Here is an 18484-nt window from a genome sequence, read left to right on the forward strand (position 1 = left end):
AAAATTTATACTCTACCTTGTCTCAGAATGGATTTAAGGGACTTTACAAGGATACATAAAAAATAGCAAGATGGCATAAATTAGAAATATGTGAAGAACAAAAGGGGAAAACAAAGAGAGGGACATAAAATGGAGCCAGGCTGTGGTTACCACATCCAGGCATCCTTTGAAGTCTTGACTTTTTTCTTCAGGAAAATACTACAGATGTATTTTCAAAATACCCAGATAAGGTGTGTGAAAGGAAAGGTGCCTAAATCCCCCCATAAACAAGGCAACCAGTAATAGTACCTGTAACAAGTACGCAAAGTCGTCTCGCTTCTAAGGACCCGCCAAAAATTTAATCCAGGACTTTGTATAAGTCATTGACAATTTATTACTATTACTATTATTATTATTATTATTATTATTTGGAAAGTGATACAATCATTCCATACATTTCTTTCTAAATTAAGGGCAGGCACCTTACATATGAAAATATTCAACATATTGGCTCATGTAGGAAACAATCTATTCCAGTTCCACAGGAGAGTCAGTTAAAAGGGGGGCAGAATTCAGGAGGGTGAGACCCACAGGGGGATGGAACACACTGTCACCAAGAGAAGGGACACAAAACTACTGCTCTGATGAGCTAAGAGGCTCAAGAGTTTAGATTCAAAATGAGCAAGTGAGTAGTCTGATTTTAAAGTCTGATGTTTAAAAGGGGCTGACAAAAGAGGGCAGAAAAAGCTTTTGCTATTTGAAGCCAGTTCTAATGCCTCATTTGTCCACTGGGTAGGGGTGGTGTTGGGTGGGAAAGGTGATTAATCTCTGGACAAAGAACTAAAACCACAGACATCACACTATAGGAACCAGGTAAGGTTCTTACCACTCTTGCTTCATCTTTTACGACTTCAGTCCCCAAATATATACTCACACATATATACACATGTACAGACCTACACACACATGCACACACATATACACTTACACACACATTCATACACACCCACATACTAATACACTAACATACACATTTATAAACACATACTCACACACACACTGAGCTTTATAGATTGCAGAAGAGGCCATGCTCTCTCTAACCTCCAGTTCCAAGCATAAGCTGAACCCCCTATTTGCAGCGTTCTCCCATGTTCCACCCCGATTACTCAATTTCCCCAGCAAACCCCACATCTCCTATGATCCAACTTAAATGTGATTTCTTTCCAGAAGCTTTCTCTTCGAATTCTGGACTGGGAACTTCCCTTAAACAACAGCTTTCACAACTTTACTCAAAGCAGTACACAAAAGAGATGTGTTGCCACAACATCCAACAAAAAAAGGATTTGAAAAATCTACTGTGTCAGAGATCAGCCGGGGCACTCCACATAACACCTTCACTGCTTGACACACAAGCACACATTGTGAGACAAACACAGAGGAAACAGAAATGATTGGAAAACTCAGATGGATAGCAACAGATGGGATATTTATTTATTTTAAATGCTTTTGGCTGGGAGAGCCAGATGAGATGTATATCTTATTTCCAGAGATGTCTCAAGGGAAACAGCTGTCACGCAGTTTCATTCCAGAACTCTTTAGTACAGTACAAACAATATAATGGAGGACAGACAGACTACAGAGCAAACCACAATATAGAGCCACCACGACTGCAGTTCATTTTTCCCTGGTACTTCTTAACACGAAGTGAAATGCTCCCTACAATAAAACAGTGCAGTGACCTTTGGGTATTAAATCAGGTTTCACGCTCCAGAACTGTGATCAAAATATTCTCATGCTATTTTTTCCCTTCCAAACGAAACCAAAGTACTTTAAGAAAATGTACTGAATCCTTGAAAAACTAATGATCCCTTTATAGCCTCAGGTAAATTACTGTAAAATTTAATTTCTGCTAACCTGCCTGAGATGGCAAATATCAAAACAAATGCCTAGTACTTACCTTTCTGCTATATTTCTATTTTTCTCTCTGACCCACGCTTTAGCATGTGCCATACTCTTGCAAAACACTCAAGGATGCCCAGGGCTTTGCAGTGACTCCAGGCGTCTGTGACATTGACTTTTGCTCCTCCGGGCCCATAGGTGGAGAGAGTCGTGGTTTGCCCTTTACAAGGCCATTCATCTTGTTAAGAAGTTCATTCAACAATGTTTTTTCTTAGCCAGAATGACAATCAACTTGTTTCTGAGAGCTTCATCATTAGAAGAAAAAAGAATAGACACCCAGGATTGTATATAATATTTTAAAGCATTGTATCTATAAATTAAATCATTTATTGCATGGTGTTTATTTATTTATATATTCAGCTACCTAGGATCTATTTCCCCCTTTTTTTGATAATCACAGCCGGACATCCTTTGGGTGAATTATTCTTCTTCCCTCTGTGGGCCTTTGGTTGGACCATCAACCAAGTGTGCTGCCCTCCTCTAGCCAAATGACATGCCCTTGGGCTGGGCTAGACCAATTTCGAGTCAACTGATAGGAAAATCAAATGGATGGGCCTGACTCATGCCCAGGCTGGGACCGTGTTGAATTAAAGCTCTAATTAGGGGCTACGAATTAGTTCCAGCCACCTCATCCTCCAGAACTACCTTCACGACTGTTCCCTTCCCTGTTCTGGTTCTTTTGCCTTCCCTTCAATTCTGTGAGCCACTGGTACCTTTTTAATAATTTCAGTTTTCTGCTTAATAAACCGCAATAGGTTTCTGGTGCTTTGAACCAAAGAATCCTTATTATGAAAGAATTTACAACCAGATGTGATATGATATTGAGGCTAAAGAGAAGGAAAGTTTTTTTAAAAAGCAGACAATAGTGCAGAGTATTAGTGAGAAACAATGGAAAGCTGATCAGCTAGAACAATTTTCTACATCATGCCACAGACTCTGTCTAGGGAGAGGACACCTTCCTTTTTATCAGGGAGGAAGGATCTCTCCTGGAAACCTCACAGACTTTCTCTTACATCTCACTGCCCGGAGCTGAGTTATACTTTTCACCCGCAGGTTGGCGGCTTGGTCAACATTCCTTGAGAATGAAGAATCTTTGCCACTTACATAAACGAAGCTGGGACTTTGTTAGCAGGGGAAATGGAAGACTGACTCTGTCATCCACTTCTGCCACAGGCACACAGATAGTCATGGTAATGCCTGGATTCAAGCCGGGTCTTGTGACTTCAATGCCACTTCACTTGCCACTATGCACAATTACGTAAAATCACCTAGCATTGTGGCATTGTGCCAGAATTGGGATACAAGGATGAAAACCCTCATTCCCCAAGCTCAAAAATTTGCAGTTCACTAAGAAGTCAGAAAGCAATTATAGGAACAAGCAAATATAATAAAATACCATTTGAAATCTAACACAATGGATATCTATACATCTATATCTATGTCTATATCTGTATTTGTATTTACATCCATATCTATACCTATATTCATATCCATATCTATATCCACATCCATATTCATATCCAAACTATCTATTATCTATCTATATCTATATCTATCTATCTACCTGTCTCTCTCTCTATCTATATATCATGTATAAAGCATTCATGGAAGAAGTCTGACTGGAGGAGGGAAGCCTCCCAGAGGAGGCTGGAAGGTTAAGCAGGCATTTACCAGGTAGTCTTGACCAACAGAGAAGGCAGAGAGAACAGTACATTCAAAGGCAAGGAGGAGCAAACAAGCATGACATTTTCAGAGTTCAATATTACTTTATAAATTTGAAGCTTAAAATGCAAGAGGTGAGTGATAGGACTACGAAAAGTTGAGGCTCAAGAAGTTGGCTGCATATATTCTGTAAGTGGTGGGAAACAACAAAAAAAAAGCCTAGTTGATCATAAAATGTCAAGATCAGATTTATGATAAGAAAGATCATCATGAGGTTTTTATTTAAAAGATGAATCTTCTTCTGTCTCTGCATAAAGCAACCGAGATGACAGCGAGGTCATCCTATCCTTTGAAAATGAGTTCAGTGTTATCCTTAGGTTGTCCCTGTGCTATGGGAAGTTTAAGGCCTACCCCAAGATTCTGGCTAGTTTCCAGGTGCTGTATTAGTTTCTGGGGCTGCTGTAACATAGTTCCAACAAACTGGATGGCTTAAAACAACAGAAATTTATTGTCTCACAGTTCTACAGCACAGAAGTCGGAAATTAAGGTGTCAGCAGGGCCATGCTCCCTCTGAAGGCTCCAGAGAAGAATCCTTTTTTGCCTCTCTAGCTTCTGGTGGCCCCAGGCATTCCTTAGTTTATAACTCCAATCTCTCTCTCCATCTTCACGTCACCTTCTTCTCTCTGGCCTCTCTGTTCTCTCTTCTTCCTATAAGTCATTGGATTTAGGGCCACCCTAAACGCAGGATGATTTCATCTGGAGAGGCTTAATTACATCTATAAAGACCCTGTTTCCAAACAATGTCACGTTCTGAGGTTTCTAGTGGACGTGAATTTGTGGGGTGGGGAAACACAATTCAACCCACTATAGGAGCTCATAGTCTCATGGTTAGTTCTGGCTCTAAATTTCTGCTCATTTTAAAATCTTAATCTCATATGCTATTTTCTTTGCTACACACCAGCCCAGATGCAGAGCTCAGACCCCTTGATGTGCCCTAAATCTGTTCACTTAAGGTATTTATGAGCACAGAAGACTTTATTGAAATTTTAGGATGGTGCACACATGTCAGCATACAATTAGAATATTAGAAATTTAGGTTCTCAAACATCATTTGGTTAACCCACCCATGGAAATTGTCATTCACTGTCTTTAATAGACTCCTGCTTGATGCCTGTTCCCCTTTCTCCTTCTTTCTACCTGTCCTGCCATCTTTCCTATTTAAACTCCTCCCTTCTGCCCTGCCTCTACTTCTCATTAATTTCTTATGAGGTTTGTTTGGTGGCTTGTTTCACTGTCCTTTCATACTCTCCCTGAAAGTAGTCATCTTCTATGTGTTTCGAAGTTCTGCTAAACAGTTTCATCTAAAAGGAGCTGAAGGCCATCTGTTAAAATATGAATTATTTCACCTTAGTACAGGCAGAAGAATGATAAATTTGGAAACTTCTATATACAGATTATAAGATCTTCCAGTCTTTGAAGGGGTTGAATATTTTTATTTCAAAGATGTTCCATCCATTATAATACACTTGGGAGGCTCATTTAAGTAATTACTTAATGAGCGAAGGCACCAATTAAGATAGATGTGTTTATTGCTGCCTCTCTAATAAGAAGCAAAGAGAAAAGTGTTATATTTGTGCATGTGACATATGTCTGAGATACAAAGAGGGTGCCAAAAAAATGTATACACTTTTACACTTGATCTTAGCCAAAAGGCCGAGAAGCGATATACACTTTTTAAGAAGGGAAAACACTTTCCATTTTCCTGTTTTAAGAATGCGTTATATGCTTGTTCTGCTCACTTCTGTATCACGTGCACGTTGTTTGGTAGACTTCTGTGGCGAGAGTGTAAACTGTTCCAACACCACAGCAGTAGACGCAGGACTTGTTGCCGTGCGAGGCCTCCCAGATCATCTCTTGTGCACATCACACCCAGTACCATGCATCTCAAACTTCTCACAAATGCATGTTATTGTTAGGTGTGTTGGAGGTTCTGTTGCATACTCACACCTCCACTGTCGTCCTTCCATAACATTTTCGAATTTCAAATACCACTTCAAAATGGTCTTGTGCTCCTCGAACGACAACCATGCTTCCGCCATTTTCTTTGACTCTCCTGCCTGTCACATGGTGACACTAGCATTCATTTGATAAACGCTATCGTTTGAGTGAACGTCATACTACACATGGTTGCCACAATCCAATTCAACTTCAAAAAGTAAGGCATAGATAACATCTCTTAAAATGCGTATACATGTTTTTGGCACCCCCACTATGTGTATATACATGCATGCATGTGTGTGTATAATGTATTAAGTATTAGGTTGTTACAAAAGTAATTGCAGTCTAAAAGGTTAAAAATAATTGCAAAAACCACAATTACTTTGCACCAACCTAATACTTTGCCAAGTGATGTACACTAAGTACCTCATTTAATCCTCACAATTAGGAGGGAGCTACTGTTAGTTCTTCCATTTTACAAATAAAGAATTGAGGCTTACAGATGTGAGATGTCTTCCCCATAATTAAAAGTAAGCGAGAGGCCTGTCTCCAGCAGCACCCTTTCTCTTAACCCAATAATCTATCTCCACTTGAAGACATATACTATAATGCCAGCAGTGGATGCATCTGAGGGGAGGATAACAGTTGATTAAAATATACCTTTCCGGATTTGCTGAATTTTCTACAATGGACATATATTACATCTATAATTGGCAGCCTGCTCCCTCAGCACCAATCAATGTTAGAAGGAGACAACCTCACCAGTTTCATAACTGAGTGAAAATGCAGTACCGCTGTAATAAAAGTTGACATTAAGCTATCATAATATAATATTAATGCTGAATATTTTGTATAATGCTTTATAAAATATAATTATGTTCACACGCATTATCTCATTTAATCCTTGCAATAAATCTGTGGTTCATAAAGGGTAAATAAGATGAAGTATTATTATTTCTCCCTTTTGTTTGTCAAATGAAGGTCATAGAATAAACTGACTCTTTACTCTCCTAAAGGCATAAAAAGAACCTGAGGGACTCCAAGCTCCCTGCGGATCAGGGCTATGTCTACAATGTCCACACAGCTATATCTCCAGCCCCTGGAGTGTGATACACAAAAGGGGTCACATAGTAGGTGCTGGACAAAGAGTCATTGATGAATGAATGAAATCCAGTGCCTTACTCTTAGTCATGTCTCCAATGCACTGATCTCTATCTCTAGTTACCTAAGATGTAATCTTTTTATTGTATTCTGCAGTCAGGTCTCTAGGAGTTTTATCATCTTAAACACCAGGGTTGCAAGTAAAAATGGAAGGGCTTCAGAGAAGCCCTTTTGGGTATGTATGATAAAATATACATAGAAGTCACCATTTTGACCATTCTAGAGCGTACAATTCCGTGGCATTTAGTCCATTCACACTGTTATGCAACCAACACGACTATCTAATTCCACAACAGTTGCATCATCCAAAAAGGAAACCCATGACCCATTGAGCAGTCACTCCCCATTCCCCCTGACCCCCAGCCCCCATCTCTATGGGTTTGCCTGTTCTGGATATTGCATATAAACAGGCTCACATACTGAGCGACACTTTGTGGCTTCTCTCCCGCAGCATAATGTTTCTGAGGTGCATCTATGTGGTGACATACAGAAGCACATCAGTACTGTTTACGGCTGAATAATATTCGTTGTATGGATAGGCCTTTTCAACAATTTTTTAAAGGTAGAAAACAGGTCTAATGGGACAAGAGATTGGGCTGGAGAAGAGAAAGCCGAAGCATGACTGCACTTGGACTTCCAGCTGAAGAAGAATTTATTTAGAAAGAGGCTGAGAAGTTATTGTGCATGTTTGCCAAGGACGAAGTCACAGGAAACCAGTGAGGAGGAGCACAGAAAGCTCCTGGCTGAGCTGACGGGAGAACTGAGGATCTCGGCAGTGACAACAAGGCCCCATTGAGGGGACTGTGAAATTGGAATCTCTGACCTTCAGAACGAGAAAGGTCATCTCTTCATTCCACATGAATATTTGTGGGACATTCACCACCCAAAAGCATAGACAAGGCCAGGTGATGTTTCAAAATTATTCTCATGTCATAATTCTAGGACAATAACGAGGAAAATGTAAAGGATAGAAAAGTAAATCACAGAGAGTTTATAAAGACACAAACTGACCATTTAGGTAGCTGCACAAGTAGCTTAAAATTATGTAAATTGGTTATAACATTTTGACAGAAAAACAAATTAATTAATGGAATAAAGCAGCAATGATGGCCTTGATTATAATTTATGGTGCAAAGAAAAAGGTCAACTCATCTGGATTATATTTGAGTTAGAGATAATTATGTTTGGGTAAAAAGAAATAAAACTCCTAATTGCAAGATAATGTCAGTTCTTTAGAGAACATCTTACATGCTCCCCAAACCTCCCCCCCCCAAAAAAAAAACGAGAAAAGAAAGCACAATTACTATTTTCTTAATTTCCAACTCCAGTTGCATATAAATTACCTGGAAGGAAAAATTATCTATGAAGGTTAAAAATATTGTGAATTCTCAAACCATTAGACTTAGATGCTTTAAGAAAAACACCCACCAGTGCTTTCAAACCCGTTTGGAGTCCTAATTCTTACATGCTTAAATAAACATTACACACACAGATGCAGTGTATGAAGCAGGCTGGGTTTTAAGAGAGGAAAGATTACGTTTCTGTGTTTACCCAAGAGCCGATTCAAACACATTCCATTTGGCCCTGACACACAGAAATTAAAGTTTTTGAAACTGGAAAGGGAGCTTTATGTCTTTAAACACACAGACTGAATGTAGTGTACATTTTACCGATATCATGAGAAGTTTCTCTCTTCCACCTTTTACTGAGCCATCAAAGAGGCAATTGTGTGAACAAAATAACACAGTGACATGTCACATTCCATATACATCGATTTATCAAATCCAGGAAGAAGCCTTCGCACTTTCTGGACTAGTGAACAGTACTGGACCAGCATAAAAATCTGAGGCATGGAAAGTTTTCAAGAAAAATACACATCAAAAATAAGCACCAAAAAAAATCGTTTTTTTGTGCATATTTTTACCTTTATTTATTTAGGCTCCAAAAAAAATTAGTCCAGGGCCTCATTATGGCTTTAGAGGGTGCTAAGTACCTTTGCCTCCTGCATAAAAAAATATTCAAAATTACATTTTATGCCTGTGTTAGTATAGAGATGAATAGAATCTAGGCTGAATCTGTTAGTATATAGTCATCATTATTAGATTCAGTCTTTCATTCTGATTTTAAAAGGAATGAATATTAACCCATTTTCAAGCCCCCCGCCCCAGAAGTTTTGGGAGCCATATGTCTGTGCCTGCTGTGCCCAATGGATCCATCATCCCTGAGTCAGTCAACAAATATTTAGCCCATATGGCAAGCAGAGCTCTGGACTGGGTCCTGAAGGGACAGACAGAAGTGTAAGATGTAACTTACAGTGGGGGTGGGTTGAGGGAACTTTCATTCACAGAGGGAAAAGAAGCTAAGGATGAATATAAAACAGGAAAATGTATGGGTGGGTGGGAAGGAGAAGGGAAGAAAGTGAGGGTGAAGAGAGTGGAGATAGTGTATTAGTTAGGAGATTGTTACTGCATTCAAATTATTGTTTTAAGGGTCTGAGTCAGCTTGATGACAGTGAAAATGGTAAGAAGGAAATCAACTTGAAAGAAAGGACATAAAGGACAGGAAGAGTAGGTAGTCAATGATGACGCAATGGTTTTAGATGGCATCTTATACCACAGTTCCTAAAGGTATTATGTCACATTGGTGTGATTTCCTTGTGTGCTAGCCTTCAATATTTCATTTAAAATGTTCTCTCTTTATTCCCTGGTCCCACAAAAAGACATAGCCAGACTTCTAAGTATAATTAAAATGTGACTGCAGTTGAGCTAGGTGACCATGTTTCCATCTTGTTCTTAACAGCCAGCTCATTTCTTCCCCCCAAATTTGCATTTGTTAAAAAAAAAGGAAGTGTAATTTCAAAGGAGATTGGTTCAAATTCATGTTCTGGCCCTTTTCAATTGTAGTAGCTTGGTCAGAATGTCCTTGTCATCCACTACATCTGGGCATTTATATAGTAACAGATACTGAATAAATGACCTACGTATTTGAGGGGAAATTGAAATCAGCATTTTAATGTCGTTTAAGTTTGGTTTCAAAACCATGTGCTCCTTCCTCTAAAACTGGCACCAATCAGTGTGGTAGCTTGCCGCCTTTGGAATAACCTTCTAGATATTTTTAGCGTTTTCTCTGTGAAAATACCAATGTTCCAAAAAAGGAAGATGGGGGTGGAAAACTCAGACCCAGGAGATGCTCAGAGATATGCCACAATACGATCAATTATTTAGGAACTAATTTCCCAGGCCCTGTGCTGGAAAATTCATACATGATGAAAACGGTGCCTGTTGTCAGAGTTCATATTCACTGGGAAGATAAAGCAGCAAAACAGATGACAATGTGATGTAATATGTATAACTGCAGACACCTGACTGGGGTGCAACAGGAAGAGACGAAGTTTGCCTCGGAGCTGGGAGGACAAGAAGAAAGCGATCCAGGAAGGCTTTCAAGAGAAGGTGGTATTTAGGCAAAATTGCTAGTTGCTTACCCAATACCTGCTCCCTTTTTTATTAACTTAGTACCGATTTTTATTCACAGTGGCAATATGCTCAATTGAAAGAGTACATTTGTCAGTCTCCCTAATGATCATGTGACTAAATTCTGACCAGTAAAATGTAAATGCACACTTCAATCAGTTTGTCAGGAAGACTTGAAAAGGGAGGACACCTAGCTAGAACTTGTTTTTTATTTTTTGCTTTCTCTCCTTCCTTCCCATCTGGATTATGGATGTGTTAGCTGGAGCTCCAGCAGCCTTCTTGTAACATTAGGTAAATTTGCAACTAGGAACCAAGGACTAAGGATGGCAGAACAGAACAATATAAGAATCTGAGTCCCTAATGATTGTGGTGCCCACCATACAACTCTGGACTACCTACCTCTGGACTCTCTTCATATGAAAAAAATGTAAACCCATGTATCTTAGCTATTATTATTTTGAGTTTTTTAAATTCTAACCTATATTGTGGCCACTAACCTAAGTTTTGAAGGATTAGCAGGAGTCAGCAGGTGGACAAGAGGCCAAAGGGTTTTCTAGGCAGAGAGAAAGACATTGGCAAACCCACAGGAGCACGAAAGTATACGGAGCACGAGGGGACTTGTAGATGGTTCTGCATGGCTGAAGTTATAGACAAGAAGGTTAGGAAATAGAGCAGCTACTTTCTTTCAGGCTAGTTACCTCGACCAACAGTACGTCTAGTCCTTTTGTCATAAATGTGTATCCACTTCAGAAGATTGTCTTTACTTCATGGCCCCAGAACACAAATGGGAGCTTTGGTCTTAGCGAGGTAGGGAGAGCAACTGCATGGTGATCAGAGGAAAATAGGAGTACAGAGCGGATACCAGTAAAGGTGTGTGTTCAACCTTCTGCTCTGGGTAGATTGATGGTGTCGGTTTTCTCTGTGAAGGAGGAGAGAGTGAGCCTGAAAGAGGAAGCGTTTGAGGAGAGTAGAAGAAGTCTGAAACAGTTGCTGCTCATTGTACCTTTGTATCCTCGTTTACCTGATTCTGCCCTAATTAAAATAATTTCATGGTTCTATTCCTGCTCTCACCACCTGATCCAGAACTTGCTTCGCTTCCCTCCCAGCCAATCCCCACTGCACAGACTTCCCTGAATGCTGGGACAGTGTCTCCCTTCTCTGATCTCTTTTCTCCACTCATCACACACAACACTGCTTTGGGTCATGTCGTAGCTGTGGTAGCCAGAGCCTTTTCTTCAAGCAGAGTGATAAAAAAGAAAGAGAAAAAACAGAAAGAGCTTTAGGATTAGCTGGACCTATGACTTTGGATACTCAAATTCTCTAAGACTTGTTTTCCCCAACTACAAAAGGAGGGGAAAATCACCATCATGAAGAGTTGTTATGAAGATTTAGAAAATTCGTATAAAGTGCTTAGCACTGTGCCTTGTGTATAACAGACATTTAATGGGAGGTAGATTTTAGCTTATTTCTACAGTACATAGTAAGCACTTAATAATCACTCTTGATTAAGGTGGATCCAGTCCCCAGGGTCCTTCACCCACGGTAGCCGTCATCTGGAAACTTCTTTCTATATCTCCTTTGCCTCCCCAATGACCATATTACCTCCTGACCGTGGAAGGATACTACTGTTCATTCCAATTTTGGACCAAGTTTCTTAAGATCTGAGATGTAGAGTGGAAGCTCTGTGAGGGTAGGGATTGAGTCTGTCCTTCACTTCAGAGCCCAGTAGAGCAAGGAACATATGGGGGCGCTCAATGAATATTTATTCATTGAATGAATGAATGAAAGAATGAAAGGAATTAATGAATCAGAGGCAGGACTTCTCTTTGGGGAAAAGCAGTTTCCCTTTCCCTTTATCTTCCCTTGGGTTATTGAAATATCCCTGTCCCTTCAAAAATTAGCACTTGCACATTCTCAAATCTTTATCCAAGCAACTTAACTCTTCATTTCTTTATTTTGGCAATTTTATTTTGACAGAACAGATAATAAAAAAGCAAAGAAAGATCTTTGGGAAAAACATGCCTCTTAAAACCTTTTCTGAAAAGAGTTCTGAGCTGGCCACGGGTAGGTTGAGCTCTTACCTGTACTTAGGCAGGCACTAGCACTAGTGATACAAAAGCAGGGTTTGTGTTCTTGCTCCACAAAGCACCTGATTCATAAGACAGCTTTGCAGGAATTTAATTAGTGAAGGAATGTGCAAAGCTTAAGCGCTTCAGATGTCATTAAGCATCGGGGAGGAGAGAGGGAGGGGAGGAAAGCCTAACAGATGTTTGATTCAACCTCGTTCCTGCGAAACAGATCATTGCACACATCGTTTTTTTTTTTTTTTTTTTTTTATTATTATTATTTGGGTAGCTCTTGGGTAAATCTTGTTAATGATATTTCATTCTTTCAGGAACCTGGTTTAACATGTATCCAGTTTAAAGTGACTAGAAATCCACCTTCTGCCTCATGAGAAATAAGCTGATGGTTATTTAAAAAAAAAAACAAAAAACCTCTGGATATTTCAGGGACACTTTTGTAAAGTCATTATTTCAACACATTGAATGAATGTTCATCCATGAATTGAATGAACGTGAATCTATAGTTTCAGAAAGTTAAGGCGTGGTGAATCTGTAAAGGAATTGCATGTTTTGGTTTTTAATGGCTGGAAGTGTTTAATGGCTCTTGACTCCTTTTAAATCAGATCACCGTTTTGTACACAGGAGAGTATTCTGTGACGTTGTTAGCTTAAGTGGCCAGGCATCACATCAGCTTCCGGTCCTGGGCTGGCCTCGGAGACAAGGTGCTGCTAGAGTGGACCAGAGCTGGACTCTAGATGGTTGAAATGAACAGCATTTGATGCTCTTCACTAAAACTAGAACTGCCTTTTTACATATAGGAACAGGCTACTACTAGATTCAACGGTGTCACAGAAATAAGCAATGCAAGAGTCTCGAGGCCATCTGATTTATCTTTCTCCCAGCTCCTGTTTACAGCCTATTTGTCAGCATCTATTTCAAGTGCTTTCTGTCATTAACATCTCAGGATACTCGATTTTGGGTAATAGAATTAGAAAAGGAAAAAAAGACGCACACCGACAAGACTTGCTTTGAATTCCATATGTAGGCTTCAACTGATTTTTGAGAATTCTAAAGAGCAAGTCCCTAGAACTTTCTTTTCTCTAGAAATGTTAGCTTAATGGTGTTCTGAAACTGATTGCTGCCAAGCCTAAATTACACTCTCTCAAAGCATAATACCAACCACTCACAAGATGAAAAAAGAAAATCAGCAAGGCAGACTTCCTGTCTTGGCCCCCTTGATTACTGGAACTCTACGCTCCAAACCTGTAGAAATTAACATTTAACTATCTGCCACTATCTTCAAGGTCACCTTTACTCTTTTCTAAGTTTGACCATTCTAATATAACAGTATGTTGTCACGTAGGGTAATTCATCCCCAGAAGAAAAAGGTTTTCTCATATTTGGATGTGATGCAAAATGTTTTGGATAGTTAGCTATATTTCTTCCATAGCCTTTCCCCTTTCAACTTTTTTTCAAATTACATTGAATATTTTTAAATTTATTCACTCATTCAACCAACCACTATCTGTTGAGTGCCTATTCTGTGACAGGCTCCAGAGATATAAGGGAGAATAAAACACAATGGTGCATTCACCAAGAGATCTGCAAGCAGTAGCACCCAGAGAGGGAGAGAGAGGGTTGCAGGGGAGTGCTGCAGCTAACTGCACGTGACAAGTCATAGTGAGGTGTTGGGACTAGGGTTGCCATGTACAGTTGTGTTGGTTGTGCACTGATGAGGGTGCCCAGGTGAAGGGACCAGTGGGGCTTTGCATCAATCTGGAAACGCCTCCAACTGGCAGAAGGGAACCTTTTCCTAAGTGTCGCAAATGCATTATATGTGTCAGCAGTGAACCTGGTCAGGATACATACACACTTTACAAATCATAGTTTTTAGGTAATTCCTTTTTGTACTAAAATTTTAACATCCTCAAATTTTTATAATATGCTCATTCAGTTCAATATCCTGGAAACAAATTCTCAGAGTTTGTAGATAGGTCTGTTGGATTAAGTTAGTGCACAGAGAGGACAAACTATTTGTTTCACCCTTTTAATACTCCCTATGGATGGAAGAGCATCACCTCTATTCTTCCCTCTCAACTACTGTCAGGAAAAGCCAGTTGGTGAGGCTACCTGGGCAATTTGCTGGGTGTTTCAAAAAGAAAACAAAGCTAAGGCAAGTTCAAAACATATTACATTTCAAGTTAATAGGGAGAGGTTTAGAAATTTTAAAATAACATACATTTAGGAGAATAAACCTTTCGGCAAACTATCTCTCGACAGACATGTTTTCCTACCAGTGTTTCCTGAACAATTGACAAAGAAGATTCAAAATAAGCACACCCACGGAGAAAGTTTTACATATCAACAAATCAGGGTTTTTGCTTGTATTTCTTTTTTTTTGGTGTGTATGTGTGTGTATGTTTGTGGTTTTTTCCAGTTTAAAGAAAACAGTTAGCATCATTTTCTTGTTTTCCCACAAATCTATCTTCTAGAAGATATGATTAATCCTCCAGATTGCCAGTCACAGTATGTTTCAGGAATGGAGCCCCATGTTTAGCAGGGGGTTGCTGTATTCGATGGTAAGTCAGAACGACTCCCATATTCTGCTGGCGATGATGTATCACTCTGTCTAAATGCTTTTAATACATTATTGGAATGTTACCTGGAAGGCAAATCCTGTGTCTGCAGGTATGCAAAGAAATGTTCTGGATCTACTCAGCTGAAATAGGTAGGATCAGTTTGAACAACCTTATCCCCAACTGGAAACTTTCCCACAAGGACAGGACACAGGCAGGTTTCCATGGATCTGGTCCACCTTTGCTGCTAACACCATGAGCGGTCCTGGACCATCGGGCGACCAGCATTCCTTGAAGGAATAGGATTGCTCTTCTCACTCAGCCCATAGACGTCTTGCCTCTTTTCCTCTCTGGTGATGACATACAGGGCTGCTTCAACCACAAGTGATCACATTCTAGAAATGTGGGGATTGCAGTCCAAGAGAAATATCTTACTATGCTTATGCCATAAAATGCCAAAAGGAAAAACTTTGCATGACCAGAAAATGAATTATTGTTCACATTGTTCTACATACTCTGGGTAAGACTTGCGTGTTTGGTCATTGGTAACAAAGCACAGAAACAAAGAGCCATTGAAGCAAGTATTCAGGGGCTGCAGGATGCCTGATGCAGCATCATGAGTAATTCTGTGACTAGTTTTAAATGGTTGGTGTGAGGGAAGCGCAGAGGCCAAAAATATACAGAGGGTACCAAAAAATGTATATACATTTTAAGAAAAAAAACTGTATTAATTATAATACTCAATATATACTGATAGTAAAAGATGAATATAGTCACGTTTGACTTCTGCAATTACAAGAGGTGCTCAAAGTTGTTGCCATAAGAGTCCAGACACTTCTGATTACAGCGAACTACTGCTTGAGCATAGATAACATCTCTTAAAATGTGTGTACATTTTTTTTGGCAACCCAGGTAAATTGTTTCAATACAAACCCACCCTGAAGAGCCATGTCATGGTAATAACAGTATTGCTATCTCTTACTTGTGGTGAGAGACATAAAAATCAGCCTAGACCTGCACATTTGACAATAAAGAACATGGCAAGATGAAACCTAGACTTAAACAAGAAAAGATAGTGTCTGGATGCTATGAAGACTCTGATTGGATGTGCCTCTTCTCCATCCATTATTCAAAATCCTCATCACTAAATTACTATACCCCACGTGGGCCCATGAGTTTTGTAAATACTTTTATAATCAGATTGTTTATATAGATAACGGTCCCACAGAAACATACTTCCCTAGGCCCCGCACAATCTCGGGGCAGCCCTGCCTCTGGCTCATGTGACTGGGAAGCACGTTCTGGCCTTTAATTACCCTGTGTTTGGTGTGCCGTCTCAGTACTACCCTGGGGGCCCTGAAGATGGGGGCTGAGATCCTGCCCTTGTAAGGCAGCAGGTTTCCCATTCACTTTTACTCTGTCCCCAGAGAGTGGCCTGCTACCATCCTCACAGGACTGGCCTTAGTCGAGGCTCACAGCTTACTACATATGGACTTGGTTTGGGCTTTGGGGATTTAAAAATTATTTAACAATTCACCCAACACAGGCATTTATTCAGTTCTCTGTGCCAGAAAATGCGATCAGCACAAGACTTACAAAGAATAAGACTAGGTTTGCCTCCCCTCGCTCACAGTGTAGTGGGAGACATCAATAAGCAGATAGGTTCAACAGATCAATGAGCTGCCAATAGATGTAGGCAGAGTGTAGATGGAGCACAGAGAGGACTATGGGTTCTATGCAGAGCGAGACCTGAGGAAGCTACACAGAAGTCTCTTTAACCAAATCTTTTAAAACTAAGCTTTGAAAGGTGAGTGAAAGCTTTGCCTTCGAGCGCGTAGTAAGTCTAGACTGGGCCTGAGGCACATGACACATCAGGGATGCAGGTTCTGTGTGGCTGGAATGCAGGAAGGGGCGCGGTAAGGATGAATCTGGAAAGGTGGGACGAGTCCCAGGTTGCAGGCTTAGAGGAGGTCAAGGCCAGATTAGCGACGGGGAACTCCACACTGATAGGTGCGATGGCAAGTGTTAGGATGACATATTTGTTAGAAATGTTTTGGCGACAAGAAAACCAACTAACAGTGGGCTCTTTTTCTCCCCAATGAGGGGTCTAGACCTAGAAGTTCGCTGGCATTGGTTGAGAATCACAGCGCTTTCAGGGCCAGTGTTTCTGCTCTGGGAATCATGTGAGCATTCAAACAGGAAGAAATGGAAAGAGGATGTATATGCGTGTCTGGACCCGCTTCTTTCCATCCCAGCTGTCAGCTGTCACCCTTCACCAAGAGAAGGAAGGCAGCAGGAAGCAGCCTCTGCATTCTCGGAGGGGCGGGAACAGGGAGAAGGATAAAGCAGGCCACCACCATTCGTGACTTGTGCCCAAGGCTTTGTTGATGCCCCGATGCACTTTGCTCCATTTTGCTCCCCCTAGAACTTGACATAGCCAGAACAAGGGGCACGTATGCCTCCGAGGGGTGTTTCTGAGAAGATTCATCTCTAGTTTAAGCAACAGGAGCTGTAAATAAGGAAGGAGGCTCAGCCTCCTTCCTCAGCAGCTGTCATGAGGGGGGCAAAACAACAGAATCATGATTATAACCACCATGTGTTGAGCAGTTTTCCTTGGCACCACATGTGTCAGCCACCACACTTACATACTGGCGTACATACGTCTCAGCTAATTTCAGATTTGAATAGATGTCATCACTCATTTTAAATTGAGACTTGGGGTGCTTCCCTTGCCCAAGACCATAAAGCTAGCAAGTGGCAACCAAGACAGGTCACCTATGTCCCCATATGTGGCCAGCTCCTTGGCGAGGCTGGGTACAACCTTGTCCAGGAAAACCAGGGCTCAAAAGTCCATCATGAGCTGAGGTATCTGGGAAAATGCTGTTAACCGGGCTGGGATCCTCCTGACAAAAATCTTTCCTCTTAGAATCCTGTGCTCACAGCTCAACAGCTGAATGTAGGAAGGCCTTCGCACTTAAAGGGCAGAATATTTTTCCCTTTTCCTTTACTTGAATCCTCTGAATGATTACTCCAACTGCATCCTGACAACCGGCTCTGTTTCATTCCTTGTGAACAAACATGAAGGCCTGACAGGTGCTAAGGGCTGTCGAGTCACTGGAATGAAGAAGTCTTGATCAAGTCTCCCTCCATTCCCACGTCCACTGTTACCTACTAGAGAATTATTATTCTGCCTGTTTTCTTCTGCTTGAGTCATAGCATGAACGTTCACTCCCAACAGTACTTCTATAACATTTTATATGCTTAAAACCGCCTACATGTTGTCTATAATAATTATCGGAAGCCTAGAATAATAAGCATTCTTGTTCAAAAAACATTGTCAAAAGGGAGGGAAGAGATCTTTGCTCTGATTTTGGTGGGCCCTGGGTACTTTGATAGAGAGCTTAGTGGGATTTGATAAAGATAGCAGAGGTGGAGCACAACAGTTTGGAAGTACAAGGTGAGCCAGGCAAGGGTTTTGCTCTGGAAGAGCTGGAGGGCTCTTTTCCATCCACAGCTGTCTCTCCGGTGTTTGACCAGACCAAAGGAACCTTCTCAGGCACGCAGATATTGCTCCAAACATCCATTGAATAACCTTAGAAAAATAACAGCTGAATGC

This window comes from Rhinolophus hipposideros (genome assembly GCF_964194185.1).
Source record: "Rhinolophus hipposideros genome assembly, chromosome: 6".
In the NCBI taxonomy this organism is placed as follows: domain Eukaryota; kingdom Metazoa; phylum Chordata; class Mammalia; order Chiroptera; family Rhinolophidae; genus Rhinolophus; species Rhinolophus hipposideros.